The 16043-nt window shown below is 47.6% G+C and overlaps 1 pseudogene; it reads right to left on the bottom strand.

Annotated features, from left to right (window-relative positions):
- Positions 1–3722: 3722 nt before the first annotated feature.
- LOC147693202 (bifunctional 3'-phosphoadenosine 5'-phosphosulfate synthase 2-like) overlaps positions 3723–16043 on the bottom strand; it is a 150654-nt pseudogene continuing 138333 nt past the window's right edge.

Raw genomic sequence — 16043 nt, 5'->3', positions numbered from 1 at the left:
CATCCCATCACCTGCCTGTCATGTCACCTGCCCGTCACTTCTTGTGCCCGGTCACCTCTCCTGCCCTGTTGCCTCTCCTTCCACGTCTCATCTCCTGCCCTGTCACTTCTCCTGCCCTGTCGCTGCTCCTGCCCTATCACTGCTCCTGCCCTATCACTGCTCCTGCCCCGTTCACTGCTCCTGCCCCGTTTACTGCTCCTGTCCCGTTCACTGCTCCTGTCCCGTTCACTGCTCCTGCCCCGTTAATTTCTGCTGCCCCGTTCATTTCTGCTGCCCCGTTCATTTCTGCTACCCCGTTCACTGCTCCTGCCCCGTTCACTGCTCCTGCCCCGTTCACCTCTCCTGTCCTTTCACCGCTGCTGTCCTTTCACCGCTCACACCCGCTTACTGCTCTAGCTCATGCCCCGTCACCTCTCCTGCCCTGTTCACCGCTCCTGCCCTGTTCACCGCTCCTGCCCTGCTCACCGCTCCTGCCCCGCTCACCGCTCCTGCCCTGTTCACTGCTCCTGCCCCGCTCACCGCTCCTGCCCCGCTCACCGCTCCTGCCCCGCTCACCGCTCCTGCCCCGTTCACTGCTCCTGCCCCGTTCACTGCTCCTGCCCCGTTCACTGCTCCTGTCCTGTTCACTGCTCCTGTCCTGTTCACTGCTCCTGCCCCGTCACCTCTCCTGCCCATCACCTCTCCTGCCCCGTCACCTCTCCTGCCCCGTCACCTCTCCTGCCCCGTCACCTCTCCTGCCCATCATCTCACCTGCCCGTCACATCACCTGCCCGTCACATCACCTGCCCGTCACATCACCTGCCCGTCACTTCTTGTGCCCGGTCACCTCTCCTTCCACGTCTCCTCTCCTGCCCTGGTGCTTCTCCTGCCCTGTCGCTGCTCCTGCCCTATCACTGCTCCTGCCCCGTTCACTGCTCCTGCCCCGTTCACTGCTCCTGCCCCGTTTACTGCTCCTGCCCCGTTCACTGCTCCTGCCCCGTTAATGCCCGTCACTTCTTGTGCCCGGTCACCTCTCCTGCCCTATTGCCTCTCCTTCCACGTCTCCTCTCCTGCCCTGTCGCCTCTCCTGCCCCATCACTGCTCCTGCCCCATCACTGCTCCTGCCCCATCACTGCTCCTGCCCTTCATCATCCCCATAAGGTCACCAATCATAGACTTCAGAACATTGGAATATTGTCTTAAATCACTAACAGACTCCTAAATACTGGAGTCAAACGCCGGGGCTGTCATTGCTTGAGTTGGAAAAGATTTGTCTGCACAGATGGCGTCATTATCAATGGGGCTTTGCAGGGGGGCGAATCTGTTAGTACATGCAATTATTAAATCTGCCAAATCATGTGCACATGGGTCAGGAGGTGGTGTAAATACTGCTTCCAAATATGAGCTTACTCGTTTGGTTATGGGTGCAAAACCACTCTTGCCCTTGGGTTTCTCAAACATCTTTGGAATGGTGTGTGTTACACCGGGCCTGTATGGGGAGGACAACTGTCAACAGAACTAGAAGTGGCGTGAAAACGGCCCCGGTGCACCTCCGGGCCGAGATTGCCTGGAAACAGTCTGGTAAGCATTGATGAACGTTGCTTCAGCAGGTAAACACTGTGAATATCACTGCCACAAAACCCAACTAATAGCAGCTTTAAATTGGCATGTAAATTTGCTGGCAGCGTCCTCACAAATGAGGTGTGATCATTGGCTCACAGCAGCCGCAGGGCCATCAGAGTAGCCGTTTTCGCACTATGCTACACTGATGGCCCTTTTAGTCTCACTTTGCAGGCCCATTAGACCCAGCGGGGAAGGGGAGGAGGCCGGGCGCAGTGCAGAGGCCTTCTGAATATTCACGTTGCACCACTCATGCGTGAAAAAGAAAAAAAGGTGTACTTTAAAGTATGGCAATTTTACAGTCCCCAGTACGCTCTTTCAAAACTAAGAAGTAGGGGAACGGACTAACATAATTTTAAGAAGTAAGGGCACGCCGTGCCCTTTCGTCCCCGCCCACTTCTAACGCTGGTTCCCTAACGGAAGGCATAGGTGCACTTTTCTGCCTTCTCACCAAAAACGATGGGTACTGGCGGACAGTCTTCAAGGGCCGAGCCACGATACGTTTTCCCTGTAAGGACTGAATTGGTGAGAAGACCCCCCCCCAACAAAAAAAAATATTGCATGCTTAATAACTTCATGAATATTCATTGTAACAAACTGGGAGCCTGGTATGGGCTTTGCCCTTGAGGACTATCATCAAATCCTCATGATTGGGAGAAACCCAGAGGCAGCAGGTGTCAGAGAGAACTTGCCTTGATGTGTAATGTTTCAAAACACAATATGGCTGTTTGGCACAGAATATTGGGATGCTCATTTTGACACCCTCTAATCTGCAAATTGTACAAATTTGTAATTAAGTGCTATAATTTTATATAAAACGCTGAAAACGGCAGGGCGTTCAGCAGAACGACTGGTGTATGCTTTCCCGCCGAAAATCAAGATGGGCAGGACTTGGTGAACCGGCGTACACCAGCCAACAAAGTGCTAGTGTACGCCGACATCCAACTCGATTGACATTCTCAGCATCTAACCACGGACTACTTTTGTCAGAGAACGTGTTATGTTATGTTAATATTTACTTTTAAAGCGCTCGTACGCCCGTGGGCTTCATGGCGCTGTCGGTGAGGATCGTGGGAACATAACATAGTACTCTTAATGGTAAGCCTGTTTGAAAAGCCAGGTTTTTAGGGCTTGCCTGAACGTCAAAAGGTCTTGACTCTGTCTGATCGGCAGGGATAGGGAGTTCCAGAGGGAAGCCGCTAGATGTTGAAAGCAGCTGCCACCCTGGCGCTTCCTCTTGAATCTGGGCACTGTTACGAGTGCTTTATGAGCGGAGCGGGGCTCCGTGAAGAGACATATTTTGATACTAGTTCTCTGATAAAGTTGGGGCCTTTGTTCTGTAGGGCCTTGAAGGTGATACAACCAGTTTTAAAGGCCACTCTTTGGGCTGCCGGGAGCCAATGTAGCTTTTCCAAGCCCGGTTTGATGGATTGCTTCAAAACAAGTCTGGCCGCCTGGTTCTGACCATTTGTAGTCTTCTCAAAAGGCCTACTGGGAGTCCTAAGTAGATGCTGTTTGAGAAGTCTAAACGAGAGAGAACTAGTGCAACGGTCACCTGGATTAATGCGGAGTATGATAGTAAGTGAGCTCTTTTTCTGATCTTCCTAAGCTGGAAGAAACTAGCCGATTCGACAGCTCCCACGTGTGCTGTGGCATTGGAGTTTTTCCCACACTGCTTGCGTCGTATTATGTGGAGTCTAGCATTGGGCTATTTTATGTTACTGGAAATTCCAATTCAAATTTGTTTCTATTTTTTGTGATTATGTGTGCTTTTTAGCAGTGTGGATTTAACAACAAATCCCACGGCAGGTGCGCGTGCCGCCTCCTTACAAAATTATTTAGTCCTTTATCCTGATCTTTGTAAAAAAATCATATTTTCTCCATTATAAAAAAAGGAAAAATCCTTTCCAGTCCATCACTTACACATACTTTCCAACACAACATACATAAAAATGACATAAAACTGATCATCCCATGACACCGGCCGGACCCTAACCTCGAGAACTGACTAGAACCGACACTGTGCGGCGTGCAGCTGCGATTATATCCCTCCGTTGACCCAAAAGGACAGTAAATGCAAGAGCAAGGAGCTAGGATCTAGCCATGGAAATTCGACCTCATGATTAATTCCTGTTTTCCAAAGAACAATCGTAATCCGTTAGGACTTTCCAAGCTTTTGGGGCCATGAAGCCATCAGGTGGGTATCGACCTTCACGCGCCCGTTTTCTCATACGGGTTCCTGAGATGAAGTCAAATTCACTGTGCCTGTGATGAAATGAAAAAGAAATACAAATACTGAAATACATAAACTTTTGTGGTATTTTTTTGCATGCAGTACGTTTCAAGACTACTCCAGTGACTACATGTGTGCGGAGTTTCCACCCTTTGTTGTCCCCACCGCAACGCCCTATTTTCAAATATTTGCACCTTCAAAACGCAATAACCCACAAGTTTTTTATGATGTAAATTCGAATCAGGAAACGACCAGTTTTTGATGCGGTTGATAAAAACAGTGCAGAGATTATTTTTTAATGCATTTTACCCAAGAACAGTTTTGATTTTCTTTTAATTTTCTGATGGCTCTCAATACATTCACCCAAAAACTTGAGTGCTGAAGAAATATCCCCTTTCCCAATGTCCTCACATCAATTGCTTCTTTTTTTCAGAAAGATAGGCATAAGAACACATCTATTGCTGTATTTGATTTTATGGACTGAGTCAGTTTTTTTTAAACTTATGTTTTTCACCAGGAGTTATTTTATTAGAGAATGGTATCACAAATCTGCACATATTGACAGAACGATGCTGCGCACCTGTTTTTAGGTCGAGCCTCGGCTGCGCATGCGCAGCTCTGCAAGGTATGCTGTATTAAGGTATGGACTTGAAGCTCCGCCCACTCTCGGCCCAGTTATTTCATTGGCTTGTGTCATTGTCCATTGTAAACTGTGGCTTTTTATCAGTCAATAGGCTTAGTAGTCCCTCCTTAGTACCACCTTTTCCCATTTTGTAATCTCCGATGAGGACATTCCCTGTTACTTGTGTTGTTGCTCAGTAGGCTTTCATTACAGCCTCGGAGCACTATTTTCTCAAAAAGATTTGTCCTGCCTGCTCTTGCCGGCAGGAACAGTCAGGACAACTCTCTCCTAACGCATTTGCAATGCAATAGGTCTCGCATTTGTGAGAGTTCAAGCTATTGGCAATGCAAATGACAATACCTTTTATTTATATGTTCTTAAAAAAACACATAAATAAAAGGCATTGTTATTTACAATGCTATTAGCTCAAACTCTCGTAAATGAGAGGCCTATTGCATTGCTAATGCTTGTTAAAAAATGTTGCCATCTACAGGCCGTCATATGTATGTGCTAACTCTTTAATTCTGCAAGTTAGCCCATGAACACGGAAACATTGAGCAGCAACCAGTGCTCCATGTCTGAGAGCTGCTGTATGAAGTGTATGCACACACTCCTTGTGTTAACAAGCTGCCGCCTGCATTGTAGTGAGAATACTTTTAAAAGACATTTTACTCTGCTCTACTCCTGGATACAGAGTTCATGATGCGACCCCAGTTCTCAATGGAAAAATATAGCAACGGAAACAGTTTATTAACAAGTATTAAAAATGCAATAGGTCTCACCTTTTATTAAGTTGAAGCCATTTGCTTTGCTATACAATACCATTAGAAAAGCAAATGGCTTTAACTTAGTCAAAGGCGAGACCTATTGCATTTTCAATGCTTATTCCCTTACAGCAGCAGATTAAAATTCTGTGTTAAAGTGGACAGTAAGCAGGACAAGGAAGGTTCATAAATCATGCACCTTTAGCACAGCACTCAATGTTTTAATAGACGTCTGCTTGTTCCAGAGGAATACTGCTCCTGGGTACACCGAAGTGTTGAGATATTTAAAGAGCTCCTCTTCGGGGCTGTTCGTAATACTCACAGCTTTTAAGCCGGTATATTTTGAGAACCTTGCAGTAAAAATCATAGACTAGCCGGTTTTGTAAAAAACAATATTTCGGGACCCCGAACCCCTACCGCTACAAAAATCTTCATGGATTACGTAGGGGCTGCGTTCACTGTGCTCGCACCGTTTGGGGGTAGCATCAATTTAATCAGTTTCCATGCCCCCGTGTGTCAGGAAATCCCTGCACCGACAGGGAAAAGACATCCGCGACTTCAACGGACTACGACTCCCAGAAGGCCAAGCGGAGGAGCGTTACATAACTCAAGGTACTAGTTACATAACTCAATCACCACACGCCTATAAAGGCAGTACCTAATCCAAGAAGGGTGTCGGATATTCTAGTATCTACACGGCCTTCCACCAAGCTGTTCCTGTGCTCCAGCAGTGAGAAGAATTCCAGCAGGATCCTAGGACAAAGACGGAGGTGGGTCGAGAGAGTCTCCCCGGACCGATCTTTGTTAATACGCCCTGTGTCTTCTCGGTGAGCAGCCAGGAAAGCTTCCTTGCCGCTTCTGACTCAGCTGAGTCGAGAAGCCTGTCTGTTGTTAGTGGAAGCGGAAAACTTTGCCGCCAACGACTCGGAGGAGTCGGAAGTCCCACACGGGAACAGTCGCTGGTGTGAGCCGTAGCTCCCAGCCTGTTCCAAACCTACGGGAGGCTCCAGCCGTTACGCACACCAGGAGGTGTTTTCCGCGTATCGGCTGTAGAGTTTCCGAAAGGACGATCGAGCAGCTGCTCTCGTCAAACAGCATTTGGCATTATTGGGACAACGGTGACGCATCACCCGGAGGTGAAGCAGCGTCCCGTTGTAGAAGAGGAAGAGGTCGAGACCCCGGCTGGGTGTCTCCCTGAATCCACTGTGAGAAACGGCTGTTTCCACGATTCCCTCAAAAACACCTCGAGTGGCATTTTCGGCTACTGTGTTTCTGCCCTCTGTTGGCGTACGCCGGGACCGGCGTATATGCAGAGGACGGGGTACGTATACCGGCTGAAGGTGCCCAGTGACTAGTTACCTTATTGATTTCTTGTATATTGTGCTTAATTACAATAAATCACCAAACCCTAGAACTGTGTTGTGTCCTGTTTTGTGGTGTCTGTGGCGACCCCGAGACCTTCAGGTGTTACAAAATATCCGACCTTATAAACCTTAACAGTCTCCTGGTCGTCTACAGACATGGCAACTCTGGACGAAGTCGTGGCCGCATTGGCCGCAATGCAAGTAGAGCTCACAGCTTCAAGACAGGAAACCGCAGATGTGCGGGCTAGGCTGGATGCCATACAAACAGACCCGTTAACGCCCAGCGTTTCCCTCACGACACAGAGCCCATCGGTAGTAGTGGAAATGCCGGTTGCTATTCCCTTGGCAACCCCGGAGAGATACAGCGGAGACCCCAACACCGTGCAGGTATTCCTTACGTAGGTGGCTCTGCATTTGTCTTGCAAACCTAAAGCATTCCCAACGAGTCAAGCAAGGGTGGCGTTTCTGATATCCTACTTGGCTGGGAACGCTGCACAGTGGGCCGTACCACTGGTGAGCCGTGACGACCCCATCCTCTGCGACTGGGGAGCTTTTCGCGAGGAATTCCTCAAAGTGTTCGACAGAAGGGCAGACTCATACACCGCAGACCGCGAGATGCTGGAACTAAGACAAGGGTCTAACGATCTAGTGCAATACCTCAATGCGTTTCGCAGACTGGTGGCTGAAACCAAGTGGCCAGTAGCGAAACAAACTGCACTGTTTCATCAAGGGTTGTGTGACGAGCTAAAGGATGTGGTTGCTCAAATCGATCCTCAACCCAAGACGTGTGAGGGGCTTATCAACCTGGTTTTGAGGTTGGATCATCGGATGAGTGACAGAAAAGGCGACACTAGAAGAAAAGGAAAAGCTCTTCCATCTTATACCACGGTGGGAAGCCCGGAACCCACGACCCCACCCAAGGAGGAACCCATGGACATCGGTGCCATCAGAGCGAGTCTCGCAGCGTCAGAGAAGGAATCCCGCCGTAAACAGGGGCTGTGCCTGTACTGCGGCAAGAAGGGACACTATGTCCGGGAGTGTCCTGCCAAGCCAAAAACTTCAAGATATAAGAACAACCGGTCGGTAACAGCGGTGTTGGACGTCCCGGCGGAAAACTAGAGGACTCCCAGACCAACGAAGGGGCATCTAGGAGTCACGATTACATCCCTTCACTGTCTAAATCTGTGTTCAAGGGACAAAGGCACTTGTTCATCACAGTGCACGTGGGAGTGCACGACCAGTGGGTACCGGTGGTGGCCATGGTGGATTCGGGGGCGACAGGCATGTTCATGGACATTAACGAGGCGAACAGACTGGGGCTGGTGCTTCTCCCCAAGGCTGTTCCAGAGGACGTATACGCCGTGGATGGAAGACGATTGGTGACCGGTCCCATAGGGCAGCACACAGGGGGTATACCGATGAAGTATGGACGGAGCCATCTGGAAGAGACAGACTTCAACATAATCAGAGCACCGCAATACGGGGTCATTTTGGGTCTTCCATGGTTACAGAAGCATAACCCCTCTGTGGATTGTCCTACACATACCATCGAGATGAAATCCCCGTTCTGCCGAATACACTGCGAGAAGAAACAGGAACAAACACTCATGGAGCCGAAAGTAAGTCAGACGGTAGCCACGGCAGCTGAAAAGGATGTTACGCTCCCCCGACATTATCACAGTTACGAAGATGTGTTCGATGAGATGAAGGCGGAGGTGCTCCCTCCACATCGAATATACGACTGTCAGATCGATCTGGTTCCTGGAGCCAACGTGCCCAGTGGCAGATTGTATGCATTGACAGAACCGGAAAATGTACATCTCAGAGGTTATCTGGATAAACTCTTGGGGCTGGGATTCATAAGACCGTCCAAATCCCCCGCCGCCTCGCCGCTCTTCTTCATACCGAAGGCTAATGGGGAACTGAGGGCCTGTGTGGACTACAGGGAGTTGAATGCCATCACCATAAAAAACCGCTACCCCTTACCACTCATAAGTGTTCTCCTGGAGCAAGTCAAGAAGGCGAGGATTTACACCAAGTTGGATTTAAAAGGGGCATACCATCTGGTGCGCATGAGGGACGGCGACGAGTGGAAAACCGCATTTAAGACACGGTTTGGCCTATTTGAGTACCTCGTCATGCCGTTCGGGTTGTGCAACGCACCGGCCGCCTTTCAATACTTCCTGAATGAGGTGTTTCGGGAAGAGATGGATAGATATGTCGTGGTCTACATCGACGATATCCTCATTTATTCTGACAATGAGGAGGATCATGTAAGACACGTCTCGGCGGTACTCCAGAAGCTGAGGGAGAATATGCTGTTCTGCAAGCTCAGCAAATGTGATTTCCATGTCACATCGGTGGAGTTCCTGGGAGTGATGCTGAGTCTGAACGGACAAGAGATGGCGGGACGCATGATCAAGGCAGTGAGAGAGTGGCCAACCCCCCAGGGAGTCAAGGATGTCCAAAGCTTTATTGGCTTCGCCAACTTCTACATGCGATTTATCGATGGCTTCTCGGGGCTGGTGGCACCGATCACACAACTGCTAAGGAAGTCGGCTGAGTTTGTGTGGTCTCAAGAAGCACAGAAGGCCTTCGAAGCCTTGAAGGACGCCTTCGGCAAAGCACCAGTGTTAGCACACCCGGATCCTTCCCTTTCCTATGTAGTTGAAGCCGACGCATCTGACGTGGCCATTGGAGCTATATTATCCCAGCACAATCCGGACACGGGATTGCTACATCCCGTGGCATTCATGTCTCGCAAACTGAACGACGCTGAGCGCAATTACCGTATTGATGAAAAAGAGCTCCTCGCCATCAAGGACGCTTTCGCTGAGTGGAGACATTGGCTGATGGGGGCCAGACACGTAGTGACGGTGTACACCGACCACCGGAACCTACAGTTCATGACAGCTACAAGACATCTCTCTCCTCGGCAGTTACGATAGATGATATTCTTCGCTGGTTTCAACTTTCACATTACCTATTGTCTTGGGTCAGAAAACCGAAAGGCCGATGCGCTGTCACGACAGTCAGCTGTCAAGGATCCTCCACAAGCGATGGTGCATTCGATCATTCCCCCACAGATGGTACTGGGGGTGATACAACCAGATGCCTTCCTTACGGGAATCCGGAGAGGGATCTGTTCGTTCGCTTGGAGGAGGTGGTTACATAGCCACAAGGAATGGCAAGTGAAAGACGGTATACCGGTGAAAGGCAGATGCCTATTGATACCCACGCCTAGACTGAGAAAACAGGCGTTTGAGTGGTGTCATGATTCCCCCAGTGCGGGTCATCTGGGGTACGAGAAAACGGTGGCCAGTCTGGGACGTCATTTTTGGTGGCCATCCATGAGAGCAGATGTCAAAACATGGGGGCAGGCCTGCTCCACATGTGCTACCATGAAGACGGATCACAGCAAAACCCAAGGGCTCCTTCGTCCCCTTCCTACCCCGAATAGACCATGCGAGAACATTTCATTGGACTTCGTGGTAGGTTTGCCAAAGGATCAAGGAATGACGGCGATATTGGTGGTCGTGGACTACTTGACTAAGATGGGGCACTTCATCGCATGCAAACAGGTACCTACTGCAGGAGAACTTGCAACGGTATTGCTAACTAACGTGGTCCGTTTGCATGGGCTGCCCGAGGTGATTGTGTCAGATAGGGGGTCACAGTTCACGGCACAATTCTGGAAGACGTGGTGCTCTGCGCTGCACGTCCAGACAGCGATGTCCACCAGCTACCACCCCCAGACGGACGGCCAGACGGAACGCCTAAACCAAACTCTAAAACAGTATCTGCGCTGTTTTGTGGAGCAGGGGAAGGAGGAATGGGTTGATCTGCTTTGGATCGCGGAAATAGCGTACAACAATGCCACTCACAGTTCGACTAAATCATCCCCGTTCTACAGCAACTATGGTCATCATCCGAGGTTCTTGCCCTTTGTCCATCCACTGCGAGAGAGCAAGATACCTGCCACTGCGGAAAGAGTGGCACACATCAAGGACATCTTGTTACGCTCCAGGGCCTTCTTGATTGAAGCGAAACAAAGATATAAGGCTACAGCGGACAGAAGAAGGAGACCTGGTCCGATATACCAGCCTGGAGACCAAGTTTGGATATCTACAAGGAACATGAGGTTCCGCAAGAACAGTATCTTCCATCCTAAATACATGGGGCCGTACAGGATCACCAAGTGCATGGGTCCAGTGAATGTGAGGGTATGCTTACCCCAAACATTAAGAATACATCCTGTGTTCCATGTGTCGCTGCTCAAACCGGCCTTGAACAAAAAGTACGCGAAACCCAGACCGATAGTGGTGGAATCAGAGGTGGAGTATGAGGTTGCAGGCATCCTGGCTTCCAAGTGGCTAAGAGGAAAATTGTGGTACCTAATAGCCTGGAAAGGATATGGACCAGAGGAGCAATCGTGGGAACCAGCTGCAGGGGTGCACGCACTGCACCTGGTTTCACAGTTCCACCGTCGCATCCCTTCCAGCGCAGGCCCCGTGGGGAGAAGCTGAGGGAGGGAGGATGTACTGTCAGGAAATCCCTGCACCGACAGGGAAAAGACATCCGCGACTTCAACGGACTACGACTCCCAGAAGGCCAAGCGGGAGGAGCGTTACGTAACTCAAGGTACTAGTTACATAACGCAATCACCACACACCTATAAAGGCGGTACCTAATCCAAGAAGGGTGTCGGATATTCTAGTATCTACACGGCCTTCCACCAAGCTGTTCCTGTGCTCCAGCAGTGAGAAGAATTCCAGCAGGATCCTAGGACAAAGACGGAGGTGGGTCGAGAGAGTCTCCCCGGACCGATCTTTGTTAATCCGCCCTGTGTCTTCTCGGTGAGCAGCCAGGAAAGCTTCCTTGCCGCTTCTGACTCGGCTGAGTCGAGAAGCCTGTCTGTTGTTAGTGGAAGCGGAAAACTTTGCCGCCAACGACTCGGAGGAGTCGGAAGTCCCACACGGGAACAGTCGCTGGTGTGAGCCGTAGCTCCCAGCCTGTTCCAAACCTACGGGAGGCTCCAGCCGTTACGCACACCAGGAGGTGTTTTCCGCGTATCGGCTGTAGAGTTTCCGAAAGGACGATCGAGCGGCTGCTCTCGTCAAACAGCATTTGGCATTATTGGGACAACGGTGACGCATCACCCGGAGGTGAAGCAGCGTCCCGTTGTAGAAGAGGAAGAGGTCGAGCGGCTGCTCCCTTCAGGTCGAGACCCCGGCTGGGTTTTCCCTGACTCCTCTGTGGAACAAGGTCGAGCGGCTGCTCCCTTCAGGTCGAGACCCCGGCTGGGTGTCTCCCTGAATCCACTGTGAGAAACGGCTGTTTCCACGATTCCCTCAAAAACACCTCGAGTGGCATTTTCAGCTACTGTGTTTCTGCCCTCTGTTGGCGTACGCCGGGACCGGCGTATATGCAGAGGACGGGGTACGTATACCGGCTGAAGGTGCCCAGTGACTAGTTACCTTATTGATTTCTTGTATATTGGGCTTAATTACAATAAATCACCAAACCCTAGAACTGTGTTGTGTCCTGTTTTGTGGTTTCTGTGGCGACCCCGAGACCTTCAGGTGTTACACCGTGGCAGCTCCGGTAGGACGCCCGTCACCGTAGGATTCATAAATCGACAAACGACCCTAACAGCTGTGAACATGGAGTCTACGGTGATGGTCAACACCCTCCCCCTCTCCCCCTCATTAGGACGTCAGTTTCCCCATCTCCACTAAATCCATGCAAAGATAACTTTCAGAACAAAACCGTAATTTCCATACAGCTCTAACCAGCTGGACATAAGAATTGTGGCCAGATACATAATGTAGATTAGCCTGTGTTCCCCTAAACCTTTAGCTTGCCCTCTCTGACTTTGACCTGTTGAATGTACCCTGTCTGGGTCACAATTAATGAGCGAACACCAGGAAAAGTGCTCTCTAGGGTGCGAACCCCACCTCCCTCACCCATGCACCCCGAAGGCTTGTCTGACAGCCGTATCTGAAACCCGGAGCCCAGCCTCGACTACCATGAACCCCAAAGCCTGCTCTTGACCAGACTCCTGGCCTCTGTCAGCTCTGCGACCCCCTGGACATTAGTGACAATGAATCACGCCAGGAGAGGGGCAGGTAAACAAAGCACTGACAATAGCTTTCATTCTCCTGTAGTCCGTTCTCATGCATGCAGTTAGGTGAGGGGCTCAAAGTAACCTAATATTTTTTCTGTAATTAACACAGCGCCTGCTTTGTGCAGCGTCTGTGCATTGAATGGAGGCGGGGGTGTATATTTAAAAGTTAAGCTTACGTGCTAAGTGTTTGAGGGAGGGAAAGCAAAAGCACGCCGACATGCGAGCACGAGGGAAAGCGAAAGCACGCCACCATGCGGGCTGTCCACATGCGTGTGTATTTTTTTGTCCCTCTGTGTGTGTTGCCATGACAATACAAAGCTATTTGGCACAAGATGGCGTCGGACTGTCCGTACGTACACGTGCATGTTTAGCTTTGGCTGAATGACGAGAGCAGCCATCTTTGTCCATCCGTACGTGTGCATGTAAAGCTTTGTAAGAATCGATCGCAAAAGGCTCTTGCATCTAACTAAAGAGCCGCGCCACTGCTAACGCCAGGCGAGACCTAAAAACACACTGTAATTCCACTCCACCCCTTTCCTCTGTCTCTTGACATTACCCAAGGATCAGTTCCACAAGCCAAGAGACACTTGCAACAAAATTAAAAGATTGTCCATTTAATTACTTTTGAATCACCACTTGTGATGATAACTTGTCAAAGGGTTAAACAAGCATTGGCTAAACCAAAGTGTTTGGCTGGCTTGTATGCTAGTAATACGCAAAAGTAGCCACACAATGGTGACCTAACTATATGAATGTGAGAAACTGCATTATCCAGCCTATTTACTAATGGCACAATATAGGTCAAAGGCAAAATATAACAATTGGCAATTTAACAAGGCCTGTGATCCTTTATTAAGATCATTAGCGTGCAACAGACAGTTATAGGTTTCTGCAGCCAGATCCAAAAAAGGGGCTCATGCGACTCAATCTAAAGTCTTTAATATATGTCCCCATAGATTGATAAACCATCAAATAGAAATAAACTACTTACTTTCCTTCAAAGTTAACCATAACTGAAGGATATTGTATAGTTTAATTTACTGCATAAATACGAAGAACATTTAGTTCTAGGAGACTTAACTTTTGGCTGGAAGATGAAAGTATTTCCTCTGTATTCACTTCATTAGGAATCATGGACTCGTTTAACCTCAGTCAAGGTGTGGGTGACTCCTCTCATAATATGGAGCCACACCTTAGATCTCAGTCAGTCAGTCAAAGTTCTTTATTTTGCTATGGGTACATAGCCTATAAAGTGCAAGAAGATACATGATAAATAATACATTATATATTTATACTTTCAAGAATTTAAAACCATAAGTTAATAAATACATAATCTAAAAAGATAATATTAATAAATCATGTCACCAAACATTTCGTAATTCATGATAAAAATTCACTAAAATAATTGAGAATGCTGCACTTAACTCACACGGCTGTTTACAAGAGATCTCCTACACCAAAGGAAGGATGCCAGAGAGTAACAAACGCATGGATCTGCTAGTAATTGGAAAAAATATAAAAGCTGGCCGACATTGCCTAAAATTATATTTACACACCTTATAAAAACTACAGAAGAATATATGTAGATGAGTTTGGTTACACAACTCATCACAGGGGCATAACATCAGATCTACAACAGAGCGAACTTTACTTGGATACTCCAACATCAACAAAATGTAATTTAAGCAAAACCTCACTAAAATAAACAAAGTTGAAGATTAGACACTGCGGCTAAGTAGGAGTGTTTCTATTTTTGAATGTGTGTGTCAAAGGTTATTTTATGCTGATAGGAGGTCTGCCACAAGGATGTTGTCATCAGTGATGTCATTTGAGATGTCATCCGTGATGTCATAAGTGATGTCACTGACCATGTCATGAGTGATGTAATATGTGACGTCATCAGCAGTGCATTGCACGCGCAAGTTATAGTGAGTCCAACTAACTATAATGTGGGAATTTCAATGGTTTTATGCGAGTAAAATTTCCACCTAACTATAACTGGTGTGAAACCTATGGTTTTTTCAGTGAATTTAATAGGTTTTTTAAATGCTAATTCCTAACTATAACTGGTGTGAAACCTATGTTTTTTTCAGTGAATATATATATATTATATAAAATTTCTATGGCAAAATGAAACCCTTCATTTTGTTCCTTTTCAAATTAAATGTATTAAGTGTTACCACTTTATTCCAATCAAGATGACTTCAGGTTTGCCATACTTTTGTCATAAGTAAGAGTGTTAACGTTCTAGTTGTTCTTTAGAACACTCTGGGACATTCTATCATTGGGCTATAGTTGGGCTACTTATGGCTGATATTTGGGCTATATTTGGGCTCTTTTGTCTCTAGTGGCCATCTTGGGAGACTGCATATCAGAATTTTTTTAATGAAATATGAGGATTTGAGAAGTCACTCAAAATGGGCCCTAATTTTTCTTTCTTCAGCACTAATCATAATTTCTATGGCAAAATGAACCCCCTCATTTTGTTCCTTTGCAGATTACCATTCTGTCATTGGGCTATAGTTGGGCTACATCTGGCTGATATTTGGGCTACATTTTTTTTTTGTCTCTGGTGGCCATCTTTGGGCTACATTGGGCTACATTTGGCTACATTTGGGCTCTAACATATATATAGCCCAATGTAGCCCAATATATATTTTTTCAAAGTTAATTTTCGTAAAAACCACTGGAGCATATATCTTGAGACATAGCAAAGGCACATCGGGCTACCAGTCCCTACAATTTTGCCAAGTTTGGTGGAAATCCATTCAGCCGTTCGGGCTAAAAGTGAGTTCGACCGCCCTATGGAAATTAACATGGAGAAAACACGTTTTGGGACCCCCCTTTTATCTCGGACCCCGCTTGATGAATCCCCCCCACATTTTCAGGGAAGGAGCGGAGCGGAGCGGGCCACGAACTTTGAGAAATTCGCAAAGATTCGTCCACCGGCGCCAAAGTTATTCCCAATAGAATGTTGCGGATTTCCTATGGAAAGTAGATCCTATCTATAACTACCTACTGGCGACCGCCAGTAGGTAATAATATATATATATACATATATATATATATATATATATATATATATATATATATATATATATATATATATATACATACATATATACATATACACACATTTTCCTAGGGTGAACGTATTGCAGCCTTATCGGTTTGGAGAAAATAAAACGTTTTAGTCAACAAAACATTTGAAGGCTGCATTATTAAAAACTCTTGGTTTCTTGTTCATGCTATATCGCATAAAAACATTGATAACTGGGCAGAATTGGAAGAATTCGATTGAAAATTTCCACAAGAAAGTGGGTGCGATTATGCA

Source organism: Lissotriton vulgaris, chromosome 8 (genome assembly GCF_964263255.1).
Source record: "Lissotriton vulgaris chromosome 8, aLisVul1.2, whole genome shotgun sequence".
Lineage (NCBI taxonomy): Eukaryota > Metazoa > Chordata > Amphibia > Caudata > Salamandridae > Lissotriton > Lissotriton vulgaris.
The sequence above is the reverse complement of the archived record's forward strand: the minus strand, read 5'-3'. Positions and strand labels throughout refer to the sequence as shown.